The following is a 20,882-nucleotide window of genomic DNA, read 5'->3' as shown; positions in this document are numbered from 1 at the left end:
ATTAAGAAGCTGTGGTCTTAGCTTAATGAAAACGAATATTGATTACTTAAATAAGCAAAGATGCTTATTAAGAAGCTGTATTATTGCTAAGTGCAAAGATACAGTTTTGTTTATAATTAGCGTAAAGCTACTTTGTGGAGGCTGCTCCCCCCTCTCTAAGATTAATCGTCCCCGACTCAATATTATTTTCCGATAGGTTATTTATTTTATCCAAAATAGCGTTATATGATATTCTTTGAGATTCTAAATTTCTCTTTATTTTAGAAGTTTTATAAGATTTGTTTAATTTTACAATCCTATAAATTATGTACATTATTAACAAAATTACAAGTATGTACCATAAAAATGAATGATGTTTAAAAACTTTAATATATTCTTTTTTGCATTTTGCAATTTCTTTGCCAATTACTAATTTACCGTCTTCTTGTGTGATTGCTCTTACTTCATAGTATTTGTAATCATTTAAAATTTTTGGATACTTAATATATATAACAATTAAATCCTTATTATGTAATATCTTAAAGTTAGAAATGTCCATTAAATCAGTTATAGCCAATCGTCCGTGTTAATTTTGTATTATATTTTTTATCTCATCTAAATGTAAAATTGCAGGATTTAAAATTCCTATTTTTGCCATAGTTATCGTATGAACCATATTTTGTAGTTCAGTTATTGATATTTCCTTTTCATTTAATTTTAACATGTTAACTTTTGTTTACATTTTTAATTGTTTCTGTTAATTGACTGATCATTTTAAAAATTTCAGAGTTAGTCGTGTATTGTTTATTGTTATTTTCAATATGTTCGTTTAACTTTTTATTTATTAACACTAAATTGTCATGATCTGGTGTTCCTGCTATCCACTTCCATAGTGTCCCTAATTCATTTATCCCTCTTTTATATCTTGTATCTTTCTTTTGTATATGCTCTAATAAAGTTTCGATAATTTTAATTTCTGGTTCTGTATCTAAATCATTTATATATGCTACCTGGCTAAATGAGCCTACGTTGTCCCGAAAACTTACACCAACACACCTCACACATCACTGACACGCAACATTCACCACATCACCTCTCGCATCATTCACCACCTCACCTCACGCAACATACACCTCACACAACGACACTACCACCCAGAATACACAACACACCGGGCGATCACCCCACCACCCATCAACAAAACCACGGACACTAGAATCGGCTGACCCCTTCTTCGTATTGAACTCGCAGCGAACACACCGTCATCCGTGGATTCCCGTCCTCGGTCGAAAACCTGCAATCGTGTCACATCAGCGGATCTGATCCGATCAAGTGAAATTTCTATACATAATCAAAAGCATTTATATACATTTTTTTTTCTCTGCGCTGGGTCGCAAGTGATTGTGGTATTAAGGGAGTGATTAAAACCCGTAATTTCATTTATAAATAAAATTATAATTGTACTAAAAGCGAAAGGTGGTGAGTGTGTAAGTTTTTCTTTGAAAAGTTTGAAAAGAATTATTAGTTTGAAAAGAATTAAATATGGTCCTTCGAGCCTAAAAGAAAGGCACTATCGATTTACAAAAAAAAAACAAAAAAACCAAAGTTATATATTATATGTATATGCAAAAAGCCAAAGTGCAGCGAAACAGTGAAAAACCAAAAAAAAACAAAGCTACCAAAAGTGTCAGTGCAGTGCAGTGTTAAAACAAAACAAGCATCTAAAATGCTGTGTAGTGTACTAAACATATAAAAGCATATCTACAGAAAGTTATATACATATACATATATACAAGGTGTTTCCCTTGGTGAACAAAAAAAAAAACAAAAAAAATATAATAATAATATCGACTTAAAAGTGGTGTGACAAAAAACAGAAAATATTAGATAAAAACTTAAACTACATATTAATTTACATACAAATAACAACAATAAACAAAACGGGCGCGGAAATAATCCCAAAATCAAACCGGGCGCGATCCTAACAACAAATTTAATATCATACAAATATACATTCGGTAACAAAAAACACCACAAAAAAGCAACACCTAGCACACACAAATTCCAAGGGAAAGGACAAAGGAATTGGAAAGAAGCACAGAAGCACACATAGACGTACATACACGTAACCATTGTATATACACGCAATACATATATTCCCCAAAAGCCCTTGGAGGAAATCAAAGTGAGTCCATTCGATTCCTTTTTCTTATATTTATGCACATACATATATATTTATTGCGAATTGCAGTTTACATTTGTACAAAAAACTGTAATAAAATACCAAAAAAACCGTTCAATATCTTGGTAACGGTTGGCAATTTGGTATAACTTACCGATTTTAATTGCGGGTTCAAATAACGAAAAAACGTTTATTGTAATATATAATATATGTACAGTCATACACATACATATATACGGCAGATATATATATGTATATAATATCTAATAATTGACTACCTGTACCTGCTTACCTTCGTGTATTCAAACACAATATACAAAAAAAAAAAAATTTAAGTATTTCAATACTTACAAATTTTTCCGGCAATACCCCTTACGCTTAATTAAGCAGTAAGCAGGATTGCGTAATATATGTGAGCAAAGGTATAGTCAAACTTAAAGCATAAAAGGCAAAATAAATATACATACATACATACAATAAACGAAGTTAAACGAAAAAAAATATATAATAATATATATATATAATATATACGTACAAAAATGAGTACATACATTTACTTCTAACGTATATATAACAATTATATATATAAAATTATATACAGCGTGCATAATTACGTATACATACATATGTATTTTTAAGTATTAAATATTAATATCGTATATCACATATCGTATTTTACATACATATGTATATATCCTATGCGTCATTTATACATACAATTAAAAACTTGCATACGTACATACAGTGCTTACGGAAAATTGCGCCATTACTTGCTATTGCCGATTTCTCTCTAGCGCTCTTTTACGATTATACATAATTCGCTTATTTGCATTACATACAGTATACAAACCGCTTACTTATATACCCTATATAGGTACATAGGGTACAACTATAAGAAAACCAATCATTTCGCATAAATTCGGTTCGGTAAATAAAACGCGGATTATTTAATAAAAATGATACTATATTATATATAAAATACAAAATTTTGAACAATATACATACATATTGGTTCAAACTAAATTTATATTTTATATTCAAAGTCCACTTTGGCACATATCCCGCAATACCCCTTGCAGCAAGCAAGCAGGATTGCGTACAAAACTTTTCAGCACAAATAATTCGTGCTTACTCGTACATAGGTACAGAGTGCATTGATCTCTTCAACGAGCTCTCAATTGTACAAGTACATATATACATACCTACAAGTCCACGCATTAGGGTGTACCTACATACCCCTAAATAAGGACATAAAAAAAAATATATATATATATATATAAAATAAATAAAAACATTGTCAATAAATTGTTAAATAAAATTAAATTAAAAATAAATACGAACCGGTATCTATAACAGCTAAATCCGGGTATTTCAGTTATTTATTGGAAATTAAGAACGCTAATAAAAAAAAACAAATTTTTTTTTGCGGTTATTCATACAAGTATATACGGAAATTAATATTAATTTGGTTCGAAGTGAAAAACTCTATTCACTTACAATAGCTTTCGTTCACACATTTATATGTACGAAGATATTTTCTGAATTATCCATCAGTCGACACTGAGGAATTTTTAATTTATTTCATACAATTTCTAAATGAGCTCAGACTCAAAAGATTCAAAAACAACACAGTCTCTAAAAGTACCAAAAATGATTTCGGACGAAAAAAGTCCATGCACACCAGCAGAAGCTACACGCTCCAAGCAAGGTGCGACAAAACAAAAAAGGGGTAGAGACATTTCTTACACAAAATTCATTTCGGAAAGTGACAGTTTAATAAGATACTGCACTAGATTCTCATCTTCGCCGATTCAGGACAATTCTGAATCGGTATTAGAAATCAAAAAAGACAATCTTGACAATTTTTGGTCACGTTTCCAAGCTGTATATGACGCAAATCTTCGGCTTACGCCAAATACGAAAACTGCTTAGACCAGTTCGAAGAAACTAAAGCAATGATTTCCGATCAACTTAAGCTAATAAAACCAATTGCAGCTACTCCACATCAGCGAGTAGAGCTGCCACAAGTACAAAGTCAAGAGGCAAGTTCAGGCATCCATCTCAAGGTGCCCGCATGTGACACAGAAATATTTCATGGTGGTTATGAACAATGGCCGTCCTTCCGGGACATGTTTACAGCCGTTTACATGAACCACCCAAAATTATCAAACGCACAAAAATTGTATCACCTCCGATACAAAATACAAAGGTCAAGCAGGCGTAATAGTAAAACAGTTCGCACTAAATGACGGTAATTTCAATTTGGCTTGGGAAGCTCTTAAATCAAGATTCGAAAACGAAAGAATATTGGTCGATAAACAAACATCGATAATAATGAACTTGCAAAAAATTCAAAAGGAAACTAGTGAAGAATTTATCAAACTTCAATTCACTGTTTCAAATTGTTTGTCGGTTTTATCGACACAAAATATTCCCACAGACAGCTGGGACCCTATACTGGTAAACATATGCACTGCCGCATTACCAGAAAAATCATTACTTCTATGGGAGCAATCGCTCTCATCACGAAGAAAATGTCCCATCTGGCAACAAATGAAAGATTTCCTAACTACCCAGTACGAAATCGCAGAAAGGGTAGATAAAAAAATGGGCAGAATGAAAACCGTTCAACACGACCTAAATAGAAGCTTCCACAGACCCCAAGCCAGTGGCAACAACAATTTAAATAGAAGCTTCTTCAGAAATCAAACGTACACATCCGAACAGTACAAATAAACGTCATGCGAACTGTGTACAGGGGGGCATAAGCTCAAATCTTGCGAGAAATTCAAAAAAATTAATATTACCGATCGATACAATTATGTAAGAACAAAAAGACTTTGTACAAATTGCCTATCACATGTACATACACTTAAAGAGTGCGAAAGCAAATTTAATTGCGTTTATTGTCATAAACGACATCACTCAATGTTGCATTACAGCACATTTTCCAGCTCATCCCCAAACAGCGCAAATATGAAAAGAGCCACGGGTTTAGTTGCAACAGCAAATCCAGAAGTGCGAAATCCTGAAAACTGCCAAGAAGCACCATGCTGCTCAAAGGCATTAAAAACCCAAACGCTACACAGCGACAATCAAAAAAGAGTACTACTACCCACAGCAGTCGTCTCCATCGAACAACGAGGAGAACTGTTTAAACTTAAGGCCTTAATAGACCAAGGATCACAACGATCTTTCATAGCGTCTAGGGCTCAAAATAGGCTACAACTGCCAACAAAACTAGCCAGTTTTGAAATCACGGGAAAGGGCGGAAGAGTAATCCAAAACTCAAATAAAATCTGCCCCATTACCCTAATTTCCCCCCAAGCGGATAAGCACATACAAGCAGAAGCTATAGTCTTATCGCAACTTACAAATATGCTTCCAAGCTATCACATAAATAGCAAGCATTGGCAAACGGTTTCACACCTAAAGCTAGCAGATCCCAACTGCAACACTCCCGCTCAAATAGACCTTCTATTAGGCAGCGATCTCATACCACAGATAATACTCGAAGGTGTTGAGAAAATTTCAAATACACTTCTGGCACAAAATACTATTTTTGGGTGGATCCTAAGTGGACTAGTTTCGGAACCAGTTACCACCATGACCACTCAGGTTGAGGAAATCTCAAACGAATACCTCAATTCACAATTGAAAAAATTTTGGGAGTTAGAAGAACTCCCCCCCATATCAATCACAACCCCTGAAGATCAGTATTGTGAAAACTTTTACAAAGCCACAACTACTAGATCAGATAATGGTCGGTACGTCGTACGACTACCACTAAAACAACAATTTCCTAACACACTCGCCCTAGGTCACTCTCGCACCTCTGCAATACAGCAGTTTTTAAGTATGGAAAAAAACTTACTTAAACAAGTAAGGAAGGGCTAAGTTCGGCTGTAACCGAACATTTTATACTTTCGCAAAGTCAAATAGTATACTCGTTTGAGACTTCTTTGTGGATTGACTGATATTTTCGGTAGAAGGTCAACTATAGGCACTGGGGTCCACATATTTAGTACTTAGGGGCTTAAACAGTTTTGGTTCGATTTAGACAATTTTTGGCCACAAGGTGGCATACTTTAATCGCATTATTCACGCAAAGTTTTATCCCGATACAGTCATTGTTGCCTGATTTGCCTAGTGGAAAGTGAAAGAATCAGATGGAATTTAAAATGGTGTTATATGGGAAGTAAGCGTGGTTGTAGTCCGATTTCACCCATTTTCGCACTATGACATAGAAACATGAAAAGAACGTTATGCACCGAATGAGTTTGAAATCGGTTAAGCAGATCTCAAGATGTGGATTTTCACCTAAAAGTGGGCTGTGCCACACCCACTGCCTAATTTTGAACGCAGTTCCTATAGAGTCATCTCATACCATCCCAGAGATAAAATTTAATGTCTCTGGCGTGTTCAGTGCTTGTTTTATCGCGCTTTTAGTAGTTTTTAACAGTACCGTTATATGGGGAGTGGACGGAGTCGCCACACGATTTCAACTATTTTCACACTGTAGGTAGAAGTTCTAAAAACATTTGCTTCCAGTGAATTTTGTTGTTATAGCATTAGCAATTTAGTAGATATGCACATTAAACCTATTAGCGGCGGGACCACGCCCACTTAAAAAAAAAATTTAACTGCAGATGCCCCTCCCTAATGTGATCCTGTGTACCAAATAAGAGTCTTGTATCTTATTGCGGAGCTTAGTTATGGCAAGTTATTTGTTTATGATTAATGGCGTTTTGTGGGCGTGGCAGTGGTCCGATTATGCCCATCTGCAATACCAACCGTCTCACGGTACCAAGAAACATGTCTACCAAGTTTCATAAAGATATCTCAATTTTTACTCAAGTTAGAGCTTGCACGGACGGACGGACAGACAGTCACCCGGATTTCAACTCGTCTCTTCATCCTGTTTATTTATATATATATAACCCTATATCTAACTCGATTAGTTTTAGGTGATACAAACAACCGTTAGGTGAACAAAACTATTATACTCTGTAGCAACAGGTTGCGAGAGTATAAAAAGGTGAGCTTAAGCCAGAATACGATGGCGTGTTAGAAGAATACCTCCATTTAGATCACATGGAGGAAGTAAGTCCATGCGAAAAAATCATAAATGGCAAATATTACTCATTTTACTTGCCTCATCACGCAGTAGTAAAGCCAGACAAAAAAACAACTAAAGTAAGAGTTGTCTTTAATGCATCATGATCTACTAGCTCGGGGAATTCCCTAAATGATATTCTATTTACGGGACCCACGCTCCAACTAGATTTAATGCTACTCATTTTAAATTGGCGTATATTCAAATACGTATTTAACGGAGACATCGAAAAGATGTAGAGAAAAATAGTCGTACATAAAGACGATCAAGATTTTCAGCGAATTATTTTCCGAAAATCTCCCAATAGTCCACTCCGCGACTATAAATTGAAAACAGTTTCCTTTGGCGTCAACTGTGCTCCATATTTAGCCATTCGAACACTGCACGAATTGGCAGAAAACACCAAGTCAGAATTTCCTCTAGACGATATCCTGTCTGGTAGTCACAGTCTTTCACAAGCATACGAGTCACTAGCACAAGTGACACAAGCCCTCAAAACCGCAGGGTTTCCGTTAAAAAAGATAACGGCGAACTGCCCTAATATCTTAAAGGACATACCTAAAGAAAATCTGTTGGATACTAATTTCCTTAAATTCGAAAAGGAAAGTACAACAAAAACTCTGGGGATCCAATGGAATGCGATATTTGACCAGTTTTCATACACTACAGATTCAATATCTGCATTATCCGCCATAACGAAGCGACAAATTCTATTCTCTGTGGCGAAACTTTTCGACCCCGCAGGATGGCTTTCGCCAGTTATGATACAAGCCAAAATTCTAATACAAGAATTATGGCTAGATGGAACCGACTGGGACGAACAAGTAAAACAACTTCGTTTAGAAAAGTGGTCCCAGTTTGCAAACAATCTAAACGATATCTCACAGATACAAATCCCACGATGGTTAAACTATGCCCCAGAGCATAAAGTCGAACTACACGGCTTCTGTGACGCTTCTGAAAAGGCATAATGCGCAACTATATATGTTCGCACACAAAGCGACTTTGCGACCACAAGCCACTTGCTAGCAGCAAAAGCAAAAGTAGCTCCGTTAAAAACAATAAATCTGCCTCGACTTGAACTGTGTGGAGCGCTACTACTAGCCAAACTAGTATCCATGGTGCGAATGCATTTAAATATGGCAAAATACAAATTATATCTATGGTCCGATTCCGAAATCGTATTAGCATGGTTAGAAAAACCACCACATGCATGGAAGACGTATATTTCCAATCGAACGTCTCAAATCCTTGACCTAGTAGGATCAGCCACTTGGCGACATGTGGCCAGTGCTGATAATCCTGCTGATCTAGGTACAAGAGGGTGCAAACCCCTGCATCTTGCCACCAACACACTCTGGTGGAAAGGCCCCCGCTGGTCAACAGAATCTCCCGATTCTTGGCCACAAGCGCCCATGCGCAATATAATTGCCCCAGAAAGTCGAAAAATCGACTCTTTTCATGCAACATCGGATGATACTGACATCCTTGAGCGATTCTCATCGTTCCCCCGAGCCCTCAGAGTAGTTGCCTACATGATCAAATTTGTAGAGCAGCTCAAAACTAAAGTTAACGGAACACCTCCAATATACCCCCAATGCGATACATTAACGCACCTACACTTACAAAAAGCAAAAGGCGCTCTTATCGCATCCACTCAAGCGCGATACTTCAGCCGAGAAATATCATTGCTAAAAGATTCGAAGCCAATCGATAAAAAGAGCTCACTTTTAGTATTAAATCCATTTCTGGGTTTGCTTCGTGCGAATGGTCGGCTTGTCAACTCCAGCCTGACATACAACGAACGACGCCCCATAATCATACCAGAAAAAGCACGGCTTGCCACATTATATCTGCATTATGTCCACATACTGATGCTACACGCCGAGCACCGCCTCATGCATCAAATAGTCCGCCAAGAGTTTTTATTCCCCGTCTTAAGCCTCAAATAAAGAAGTGCTTTTACATGTGCAAAGTTTGCACAACGTACAAGCAAAAAATGCGAATGCAGATAATGGCAGCACTTCCACCTGAACGCTGCAACTTTGCTCTGCCCTTCACAACAACAGGTGTCGATTTTGCTGGGCCTTTCCAGATAAAGGCTTCAATGTTAAGATCTCCCACTTTAATGAAAGGCTATGTGGCAGTTTTTGTTTGTTTTACGACAAAAGCTGTTCACCTTAAGCTATGTACAAATCTGACGACAGAGGCTTTTCTCGCGGCATTCGCTCGCTTCGTCGGACGGCGTGGTTTTCCTTCAAAAATAATGAGTGACAACGGCAAAACGGTTATTGGAGCCAAAAGAGCCACTGAGAAACAGTTTGTGGACTTTATCAAACAAGTCTCACCTGAAATTGTACAGAAGTACGCACCTCAAGGCATTAATTGGCAGTTTATCCCCCCAAGCGCTCCTCATATGGGTGGTTTATGGGAATCTGTTGTAAAAAGCTTCAAATCCCACTTCAAAAAAGTAGCTGGAAACTACGCAAGATCCCTCCGATTTTACCACCCCATTCCTGGGCATTTTCTCAAAGGAGCACTCATTCTGGCCATACCTGAGCCAGACGTGGAGTCGCTATCCTCATTAAACCGATCGGAAAGAGTTCATCACAATTTTAGCCGGCGATGAAAAAAAGATTTTTTAAAGGACCTCCACAAGAGGTACCGCTGGAAAGCTCCAGAAAAAGGAGCCAAAGCTTGGAGATTGCGTGCTAGTACACGATGATTGTCTCCCCCCTAGCGAATGGCGGCTTGGCCGTATAGAAAACCTTCACCATGGTTCCGACGGTCACATCCGAGTAGTTGATCTCCGTACGCAAACCGGAACATTAACCAGACCGCTCGTAAAGCTTTTTACCCACAGCCGATAATACCGAACAAACGTAAATAATAACCCGATAAGAACCAAAAACCGCTAAAATTAATAAATCAAAATAAAAAAACCTAAATCCGGTAAAAGGTTGATCGAACAAACGACCCATTTATGCCACTTAACGCGGCCCAAATTTCCAACTCAATCATGCGACAAACTTATAATCTAAATACTTTTTTCCCATATAGATCATTATGGACGGAAATGCACCAACACCAACGCCAGCAATACGTTCGGCCGTTAATGTGCCACGCCCTGGGGCAAATCCTGCACCCCGAACTACAGCTACCACAGCCCCTCCAATCGCTCCTCGTAGTGGCACGCGGCCACTACCCCCGTCAACATCGCTGTCCGCGGAGCAGCACCGCCTCCGATGCCCGCTATGTCGTCGCCCCACCGGTTGCAACATTGCGACACATTTAAAGGTATGCCACCAGTCCAACGACAGCAAATCGCCCAGGCACATGGACACTGCCTGAATTGAACATCACACACTCCTTCACCGTACCACGAGGCGCGACAATGGTCGACTAACTGCCTCCCACCGCCGCGGCGTAGTCTGGCGACTCCCAAGGCAGGCATCAGCACGACCCGCAGCAATTACGCGCCAGTCAGCTTCGGTCACAACCCCGCCGTGCCACTGGGCTGAGCAGCGTCGTCTACACGCTGCAACAACTTTAGCGTCTGCTACACAATACACCGGGCGATCACCCCACCAACCATCAACAAAACCACGGACACTAGAATCGGCTGACCCCTTCTTCGTATTGAACTCGCAGCGAACACACCGTCATCCGTGGATTCCCGTCCTCGGTCGAAAACCTGCAATCGTGTCACATCAGCGGATCTGATCCAATCAAGTGAAATTTCTATACATAATCAAAAGCATTTATATACATTTTTTTTTCTCTGCGCTGGGTCGCAAGTGGTTGTAGTATTAAGGGAGTGATTAAAACCCGTAATTTCATTTATAAATAAAATTATAATTGTACTAAAAGCGAAAGGTGGTGAGTGTGTAAGTTTTTCTTTGAAAAGTTTGAAAAGAATTATTAGTTTGAAAAGAATTAAATACTACCTCATTTTAATTATTCCCTTGTGAATTATTATATCTGTATTTTTTATTACTATAACTTTTGTCTGAATTTATAAGTTCTCTAAAATAAGTTAAATTATTATTGTGAAAAATGTCGCCATATTCATTATATAAAGCTAAGTCTCGGTCCTCTAATAAGACATAATCCTCTCTTGTATAGTCCACGATGTCCGCCATTGTTTGAACAATTAATATTAAAAAGATTAAGGGTATCATTTTCTGAAAATATATATTCAAGATTTAATATTATCATTATGTACTATTCTATTTCTGTAGTTAATTGTAACCTTATTCCCTAAATCTTCTTTTATTACTTGTTTCTTTTCTCCACATAAATATGTTTTGTTTAATCTATTTTTATTTTGTCTTTCTAGCATCCTAGTTTGCGCGACTCTATATATTGATTCCGAGAAGCTGATGATTTTATGTTCTTGTTTTATACAGCGCGATATTTCAATTATTGTTGATCTCTCTCTATCTGACCATTTGTGGTGCTATGATTTGGGTTGCACAAATAAATTTCAATCTGAAGCCTCTGCATCACGGATTTAAATTCTACCGTAGTAAATCCTGCTTCATTATCCAATGTTATTCTCTTTACATTCGGGAACCCTTGTATATCTCTAACACTTTATCGTCTAAATTAATCTTATCTTCAATTTGTTTATTAACCAAAAACTTTGAATAACTATCGATACATGTAATGAATTTTAATAATTGTGCATACAAATTTTTCTATGTGTATTTGTATTCCCTCCTCTTTAGGTATAGGGACCTCTCCAATAGGCTTTATGGGATGTCTACCATATTTATTTTTATTACAAATTTCACGATTTCTAATGTATTCTTTAAATTTTTTATGCATTTCTGGCTAATAGTAAAAAGTTGAGATTTGTTTAATATTTTCGTCAAAGCCCCTGTGCGCTCTGTTATGTGTTTGCTCTATTATTGTTCCCTGGTCTTCCTTGTTTGGTATATCAATGGGAAAATTTTTTGTAAATAAAAACTTGTTAGTAAATGTTTCCTTTTAATTTATCCCTTATTTCATATAAGTCTTTAGGTGTACAATATATTGCAGTTAAAAGATTTGGTTGTAAGAATTCTTTTAGAATAGTCATTGAATTTTCAAGTGTGTCATATTCAATAATATGCCTAGTTTTATTAAAGTATTTACATTGGGACTCTTTTGACCCTCATAATCGGGAAATTTTCTTTTGGTGTCGCTCTGTGCATTCACATGAGCAAAAAAAGTCCAACACATTGACTCTTTGACATGAAAGCAAAAAACATGAGCTTCGGCCATTGGTTGTCCGTGTCAGTGGAGACTTCGCATGAAGCAATGAATGTACTTATTAACATACAAAGTTGTGTGTAGACAAATTTACAAACATTATGGGTATGGTTCTTTCCCTTTTACCCTGATTATCGGAAAATTCTCTTTTGGTGTCGCTCTGTGCATTCACACGTGCAAAAAGAGTCCAGCAACTCGAATCGAGTTTTTTGTCATTACTTTTCATAAAATTTTCGCAAATGTTTGTGCGGTTCGGCTACTCGACACTTAGACATCACATCTTTACTCCATATATTTGTCTATTTATTATAAAACATCCTTGAATTAATTACAATTCTTGTTTTAAATAAAATGATATTCGAACTAAATTCTTTGTGGTTAAAAGAAATAAATATGACAGCATCTTCATATTTTATTGAAATATAAAACAGTAAAGTTACCATTTTTATTAGAATTCTTTTATGTAGGCTGGTATATTATTACATTTAATACCGCTATATGTAATTAAAAATCTAAATTGAATATTTTTGAGTAACTTAACTTTCTCCTTATTTGATATTTTACAAAATATTTCTATTATTCTATGCAGACATATTTGCATATTACGTACAAAAAATAGATAACAGAATTAAAATTACTGAAAATATGATATAGATTTTTTTGAAACCGAGCGCTCTTGCAACCATTAAAAAAACTTGAAAGTGAAAAGGAAAGCGTGCCATGGTCTTTTCGTCTTTCCTCGTCGTCTCCTCGCCAACACTAAACCGTTTGGGTTACAAAAGAGTCCCAATGTAAACACACTATTATATGCTTACATGCACACATTTTTATATGTGTATGAGCATATGTGCGACAACCTGTTTTTTCCAGATGTTATCAAAAATTTTAATGACAAACGTAAATAAATATATTATTAATAAAACCTATGTATATTAATTAAATATTTATTTAATAATACAATCCTTACCTTAATATATAGATAGATAGATATGAATAGAGGTATGCACCGCGACCTATGGTCTATTGTGTCCTCCCCTAAGTCACAACGACTCGTCTAGCCCCAGAATATACTAGATGAACTCTAATATACTGCTAGGTGCTAGTGAAGCGATGCGATCCATGTTGGAAAACCTGGATTGCAGGGTATTAATTATGCGTCTGCAGACTGCTGTGCAGTCCACTAGCAGATGTTCTGGGGTTTCCGGCTCCATGTCACAGAACCGGCAGTTTGCAGAAGAGACTAAGCCTATGATGAATAGATGTTTATTGAGCCTGCAATGGCCAGCGTAAGGCGCAGCAAGTAGCCGGAGTCTATTTCTCGGGAGATTTATATAGATAGCAACCTGGCATGGCGCATGCCTTGGAGATGTTGCCAATGTCTCTCCCTGTCCACTCTTTCCACTTTACGGAGCAGCTCCTTAATGGTGTGTGGACCAACCGCTATCCATGGTTTTGGTCCTACCATTTTTGTAGAGGCTGCAGAGCGGTCCAACTCATCAGCCAGTTCATTTCCGGCTTTACCCCTGTGAGCAGGCACCCAAATGAGGTGCACTCTATTGTGGTTTGCTAGGCTGTACAACCATTCTATGTACTCCTGCACTAATAGCGATTTGACCTCAATAGCGGCGATCGCTTTTAGAGCCGCCTGACTATCGCTGAGTATAGCAAAACTTTTATTGCGATAGTTGCGTTGGAGGTTTATCTCTACACACCGACTTATAGCATATACTTCCGTCTAAAAAATGCTAAGAAAACTTCTTATGGGAATGGGGAGCTTGGTGCTGGGTCCTGCGACCCCTGCACCAATTCCCTTCGCCGCTTTCGAGCCGTCGGTGTGCCACTTGATACCACTTCGCCTTACTGCCAAGGGTAACCTTGAACTTCCTAGCGAAGCTTACTGCTATAGTAAGGCTGTCCCTTGGGAGAAGGGCTAGTGGCATATCGTCGCTTAGGACCCTCATCTGTTGGGACGAGATTACCTTCCCTTTGCCCAATCCTTCTGCTGTCATTTGAAGCAGGGACTGTTTGGCCGTCTGTTCGATCACTATATGTAAAGAGGTGAGTTACAGCATTACTTCCAGTGCTGCAGTCAGACACGTACGCATCGCCAACGTGCAGATGCAGGCAAGTCGTTGCAGCTTTGATAGTTGAAGTCCTACCGAAGTCTGGGATGCTTTGGAAAGCCAAGCCACCGCTCCACATGTTATGATCGGTCTCTTAATCACGATGCACAACCATTTGATAATCCTTGGGTTGCAGCCCTATGATTTCCCAACAAATCGATTGTACACCATGAGCGCTTTCGTAGCTTTGGCTAAGGTCAGGTCCACATGCTGCTTCCCCCGTAGAGTGGAATCCAGCGTGATGCCTAGGTACTTGACCGTGTTACCCATCTGCAGCTTCCCGCCGCCGAGGGATAGGTTTCCGAGGACTGGCAGTAACCTGCGCCTGGCAAACGGAATGATTGTAGTTTTGGAGGGGTTGATGTTAAGCCAATCCCACTACACCACCTCTTTGCCAGCCCCGTCCCCTTAGTACAATATCGCAGAGAGTGTTTACGAACTCACCTCTGGCTAAGATAACAATATCATCCGCATATCCCTGACAGCGTATTCCATTGCAACTCAAGGAGATCGTCCACAACTAGGCTTCAAGGTAGGGGTTATAGCACTCCACCCTGTGGAGAGCCCCTTGTTGTACCAGGACGAATTCTGGTATCGCTTACTGTGGTTTCAGCTATCCTGGTGCGCAGTATGGCTTCTATCCATCTGCGTAGCGGTGCTGTCACATTCCTTTAATCACACGCTTTTGTGAGAAGAATTGTCAAAAGCACCTTCGATGTCTAGGAAGGCGCATAACAACACATCACCCCCCTCTAACGAACTTTGGATCTCTGAGGTAAGCTGATACAAAGCAGTATTGGCTGACCTGCTTGCTCTGCGTGTAGCGGTGCAGTCCTCAGTACCTCAGATCTTATTTCGTGATCAATGATCTTTTCCATACTCTTAAGTAGGAAGGAAGTTAGACTGATTGGCCTGAAGAATTTTGCCAACGTGTAGTCTTTCCTTCCTACCTTGGGTATGAAGATCAACCTTGCAATGCGCAAAGGGTCCGGGATATATGCCAGCGCTAGGCTGCCGAAAAAGGTGGATCAGTAGGCTCTGCTCCCTCTGTTGCAGAAATGCTGGAAGGATGCCGTCCATATCCGGAGACTTATATTTTTCGAAGAAGGCCACAGCCCACTTGATGGAGTCTGCATTGAAGAGCTGTTTTAAGACTGTCAAATCTAAGCGTGATGGTTTCCTTCGACCATAGGTCGAATCTGGTCCTCTCGAATTACCTGCGGGAAGTGCGCTAGGCGAGGCTCTTTCCTCTGCGCTGGACGTATAGCTTCCATTCGATATTTTTATTGCTAGTACTGTGTCCGTCTTGCCTCTGGCCAGCCCTTATGCAGCCTTGCAGCTTCTGGCGTCGAGGAGACGTTTCACAGAACTTTCTGAAGCTCTTCTATTTTGCTGACCTAATCTCCTTGTTGTATGCAGTTAGGCTGCACTTGTAGTTGTCCCAGTTTCCGGTACGCTTGGCCTTGTTAAATAGCTTGCATACCGTTTTTCGTAGTTCTGAGAGCCTACTTGACCACCAGGAACAGCCTCAGCTGGTCGTCTTTAGGGGGCAGCTGTCGTTATATGCCTCCATAATGGACTAGTTTAGCGCAGAAAATCTGCTCTCCAGTCCAGAAGCAGTGGCACTGCCGCCCAGCAGCCCCTCCCATTTACATTTATTTCAAGCGTATCGTTGTCTGACTTCTAACCCTAGTGCGAATCTTATGATACGAAGATCTGACATGTAGGGTTCCGACGACACCCTCCATTGCCCGATCAGCCCCGTCGTAAGTTCGTTACCAAGGTGCTTGACATCGCTTCTTACACTAGTTACGAATGTGGGTTCGCACCCTACGCTTACAATACTTAAATTCCTACTAACTATAAATTCAAGGAGAGACTCACCCCGTGTATTGCAGTCCGTGCTGCCCCATTCCGTATGATGGGCGTTGGCATCGCATCCTAGGACGAGGGGCAGGTTATTCCTTCTGCAGTATTTCACCAGGTTACTGACAGCCTCTGGGGGTGCTGCTAGTGCGTCCCTCGAAAAGTAGGCCGCTGCCAGAACAAAGTCCGCTGCTTCATTGTTTTTAGCCTGTACAGGGACCAGGTCTTGTGTTAGAAACTCTGAAATGCAAAAGAAATCAATATCGTTCCTGACTACTATACAGGTTTTAGGTCTCTCACTAGAGAGGTCACAGATTACCTTAACTCCCATTTGAGACCTCTGACCTCTGCTTTATATATCCAGTGCTTCTGGATCAGTAGTATGCCCAGACTATCCGCTGTGAACCTGCTCGCGATGACAGCCGAGGTCGACGCCGCGTGGTTCAGGTTCACCTGGTCAACTTCCGTGTGTGGACCCACTACAGGATCGGTTCCATGAGGGACTGGTCCTCATCTTCGCCGTCCACCGCGTTGCCACCCGCTAGGTCCTAGAGTCCCTCGAGGAGCTCTTGCGTGGTGGGTTGCACCCACCCTTGTTTGCTAGCCTTCTCAGTGGAGATCTTCACCGTGGTCTCAGCAGTTGGCGCCTGAGTCGCAACCTCATCTGCCAGCATCTTCTCCCCCGTTTTGGTTTCGGTGGTCGTCTTTGGCTTGTATGGCCTCATGACCACCGAGCTGAACCTATAGTTATATCGCCTCTCATCTTTGTACAGAGGACGGGGCCATTTCAGCCTGCCAGCTTGGGAGCGATCTCCCTCATCCAGTTTGCTGACTTTTCGTCCTTGCAGTCAACCTGCAGCATTCCTCCCTTGAAATATACCCCATGGAAGGAGGCCTTGTATCCTGACCCTCTGAATACCTCCTCCATGAGTAGGTCTTGGAGCACGGTGAACTCCTCCGACCCCAGCATCTTCGCCGGGTAGTTTTGAGGCAGCCGAGCAGTTGATCCTGCTCGAGGGAGCCTCGATGGGGTTCGCTTTATCAGCACCGGCCGCAGACAATCTCGCCTGCTGAGCGCCGCTGCACGAGGGCATGTCGTCGTCATCGTCTCTTGCATGCTCCCCGAATAGCGCTCGCTCTTCTAATTAAAGGGAATCCGGGAAGCTGAACTTTCGGTAAGTCCCTGAGTCACCCTTTCCTGCGCTGTTGCTGGTGTTATCATCTTTGTCCGTGTCCGTTCGCTGTTGTTGTTGCCTTGATCCGTTGGTTGTTGTTGTTTCCACTTGTACATACTACCTTAGGCTCGACAAGGCGAGTCGTCGGGTCAGCGTTTGTTCAGAGGAACACAATGTCCGGCCACCGTTTCTTCCCAATGCGGCGCGGTGTTGGGAAGGCTCCGTTCAGCGACCACCAAATGTATGTATGCGGCTTCGGCTAACCCGTGTAAAAGGCGCTAGTCAACACTCCTCACCCCGGTTGGGAGATGCCGAGAATGCCTCGCGACTTCAAGTCCCTGCACCACGGCAAGGTGCCTGCCATAGGTCAATTTGAACTTACGTATGTGTATATACTTATGTGCTGTGATATCAAATATATACAGATTATCTATAAATTATATGCAGAGTCGTTTGCGCATTGTAAACAAACGAATCTGCGAGCGTATATTCTTAACATTGGCATTAGCATTTTTTCTCATATAATTGTAATGAAAAACGCTAATAACTTTCCGTGGTGAAACACGCTCATCGTTTTCAGTTCCCCTTCGAAAAGTGAAATATTTTGATAATGGCCGCACGGTAAACATTCTCGATGATATACGTTCTCTGCAGAAATTTTCAATTAATAATAATTCTGAATATGTTTCTTGTAGGCTGATTTCTCATAACGTATACGGCTATATAAATCTCCTTTTTCTACTGCTATTATTGTTTTAAAATAATTATAAATGAATAATGGATTAAAAAAAAAATTTCGTGAATGTCCCGAAATTGGGTAGCAACTTGAAACTCGATAGTCACCTTTTTTCATTCTGAAATCGATTTCGATGGTGGCTTCTTGCTATTGGAAGAATTATGTAACTTCATTCAAAATACGTGTACTTTCTAGTAATTTTATTTTTTAAAACTTTCCCTATATCAGATTTTCGGCTTACTGTTGACCAAAAAAGTCAGCTGTATATTGTTAATAGGCCTTAGATCATATAAAGAAGTTTTTAAAATCAAATAAATACTTAGTTATTACAGTATGCTTACATTTTATTGATAGTTTTTCCCAACTAACAATTTTATGAAATTTTCGAATATGAGAGATTTTTCCCATGTTTACAATAAGACTGATTATTTTATTTCCAAAATTTTCCTAACTTTCTTTTATTTTATACCTAGGTTGTAGTTTGTTTCTCTCCCTATTATTATGTTCTTCTTTGAGCAGTTTTCTCAATATCTGGTTAATAATATCCTTAACCGCTAGTAGCTTACCTGTATGATAGCTTTAACTGACAGAACCGTTGTGGTTAGCTTACCTACAGATAGTTTGCTTACTGTGAATGCGTGGGGAAAACACTTCACAAAGCATGCATTGTGAACACGCAAAACTTTGTCAAAGTCATGAGCTATGTATGTGCATGTCAGACGAGGACTCTTTTTGCCGCCCAAACCGGTTTCGTAGGCGAGGATAGAGACAAAGAGACCGAGTCCTCGTATAAACGCCGTCTATGAAGCTGTTTTTTCTTATAGATTTTACAGCTGACAACTGTCATTTTATGTATGTTCTGGTTAGAAACTAACCAAGACTCGTATCAGTAAAGTTTACCAGAAATTACCATAAATGGCAGATATTGAGAAACACATTTTTCTACATGTTGCCCGACAAAGTTCTGTTAAACGCTTAACCAGACATTGAGTAAACGGTCCTTAGTATATTACGTATACGTATATAGTTTTTCTTTACGCATCTGGTGAAGGGATATGGATATCGGACCCTTAATTTCACCATTTGTGGTTTCAGAATTTTTTACCAAATAATTCATAAATATATTTATTTATTATAAGATTGCTGGTAAAATCTTCGGTTAATTTTATAAAAACTTAATGTTCCTTAAATTTTTAATTTATATTTATGATGAAAGAAATTTCTTGTTGTATGGAAAAATTTTTTTTCATGATATAATAATAAAAACAAAAAGTTAGTTTTGAATATCTAGTGGTGTAAGAAGTGAAATTTTACAAGTGTGGTAGGAAATTGTTACCACCGCATTGTCGGAAAGTAACAATTTTTTTAAATTTAAACGCGAGTGAACAATAACAAGTAGTAAACACGTTTGCTAACAGATATCCGTTTCGCAGGGTAGCAGTGATCGGAACCGTACGATAATTATCGTACATATGCGATAATTTCATGCCTACGTACGATGTACGATATGATATCATTATCGTACGCAGATTGTACGATAATTTTCATTATGATGCATTAAGAATGTATATTATTTCTACCCTCGCCGACAATTGGGCGATTTTTTTATTCATAGGAAAAAAGAGGAGAAGGCGCCAGCTCTTGGCTCTTACTGCTAGCAAATATTTTTTCCGTCTTTTTGCTCACAACGCCATCTACTGGTTCGTTCAACGAACAAATAATATCGATATTGTAACGGATTTCTCGATAAATCGTCTACCTGTAACTCACTCTTGAGTTCGATCACTGGATTGTTAAATTAAAGTCCCAATTTAATGGCTGTAAACTTATCTTTATTCCAACTACTTAACATTTATTGCTCGATATTCGATTTTACAACTTATTGCTTATAGCTTAATTGCTTTTTACACGGCAACACTCTAATTATAACTGTGTCTGCTGCACAATCCGGCAGCCCTTAAATAGTAAATTTTTAACAAAAGTTCGCTACTGGAACATTCTGGCAAGTACGAATTAGCTGTATAGTTGCTTCTGGCAGTTTATCGTCCATTCTGATTTGTTCTGGTATTCGTGGTCGCCCCAATATACTCTATTATTAATATATTTTTAATTTTGATTGTTAAACTTTTATTGTTTTCAATATTAGTTACATTTAATCAATTCTTAAGAAAAAACGTAAAATTCACGAACTTACCGTCTTTATAAACGCCCTTTGAATCTAGAAAACAAATAAAAATTATATAAATTTTAACACAAATATCAAAAAATGCACTTGTCTCAAAAAATTTCCAAAAAATGCCGTCCATTATTAAAGGAAAATGGTAAATATATTATATTAATGTTTTTATTTATGCCGATATTTCTCTCTTCTGGTTTTGAGGAATTTTTATATTCCTGTGTGGAATGTGGTTATGACCCTTAGTTTAGATTTTCTTATTTTTTTGTTATT

The 20,882-nt window shown here is 38.9% G+C and overlaps 1 long non-coding RNA gene across 2 annotated transcripts in view; it reads right to left on the bottom strand.

Moving 5' to 3' along the window:
* Window positions 1-19,612, bottom strand: part of LOC118683502 (uncharacterized) — a 43,591-nt gene extending 23,979 nt beyond the window's left edge. Inside the window, exons 1-3 of one of the 2 annotated variants that reach the window (XR_004979343.2) lie at window positions 16,842-19,612; window positions 16,541-16,762; window positions 11,249-11,461 (exon numbers count right to left, since the gene is read on the bottom strand). This is a non-coding gene — a long non-coding RNA (uncharacterized lncRNA). Of the gene's footprint in view, window positions 1-11,248; window positions 11,462-16,540; window positions 16,763-16,841 lie in introns of those variants that run through there. The other variant, XR_011396990.1, reaches the window with a different exon arrangement.
* Between the last annotated feature and the right edge of the window lie 1,270 nt (window positions 19,613-20,882).

Source organism: Bactrocera oleae, chromosome 6 (genome assembly GCF_042242935.1).
Source record: "Bactrocera oleae isolate idBacOlea1 chromosome 6, idBacOlea1, whole genome shotgun sequence".
In the NCBI taxonomy this organism is placed as follows: domain Eukaryota; kingdom Metazoa; phylum Arthropoda; class Insecta; order Diptera; family Tephritidae; genus Bactrocera; species Bactrocera oleae.
This window is presented reverse-complemented; position numbering and strand designations above follow the sequence as displayed.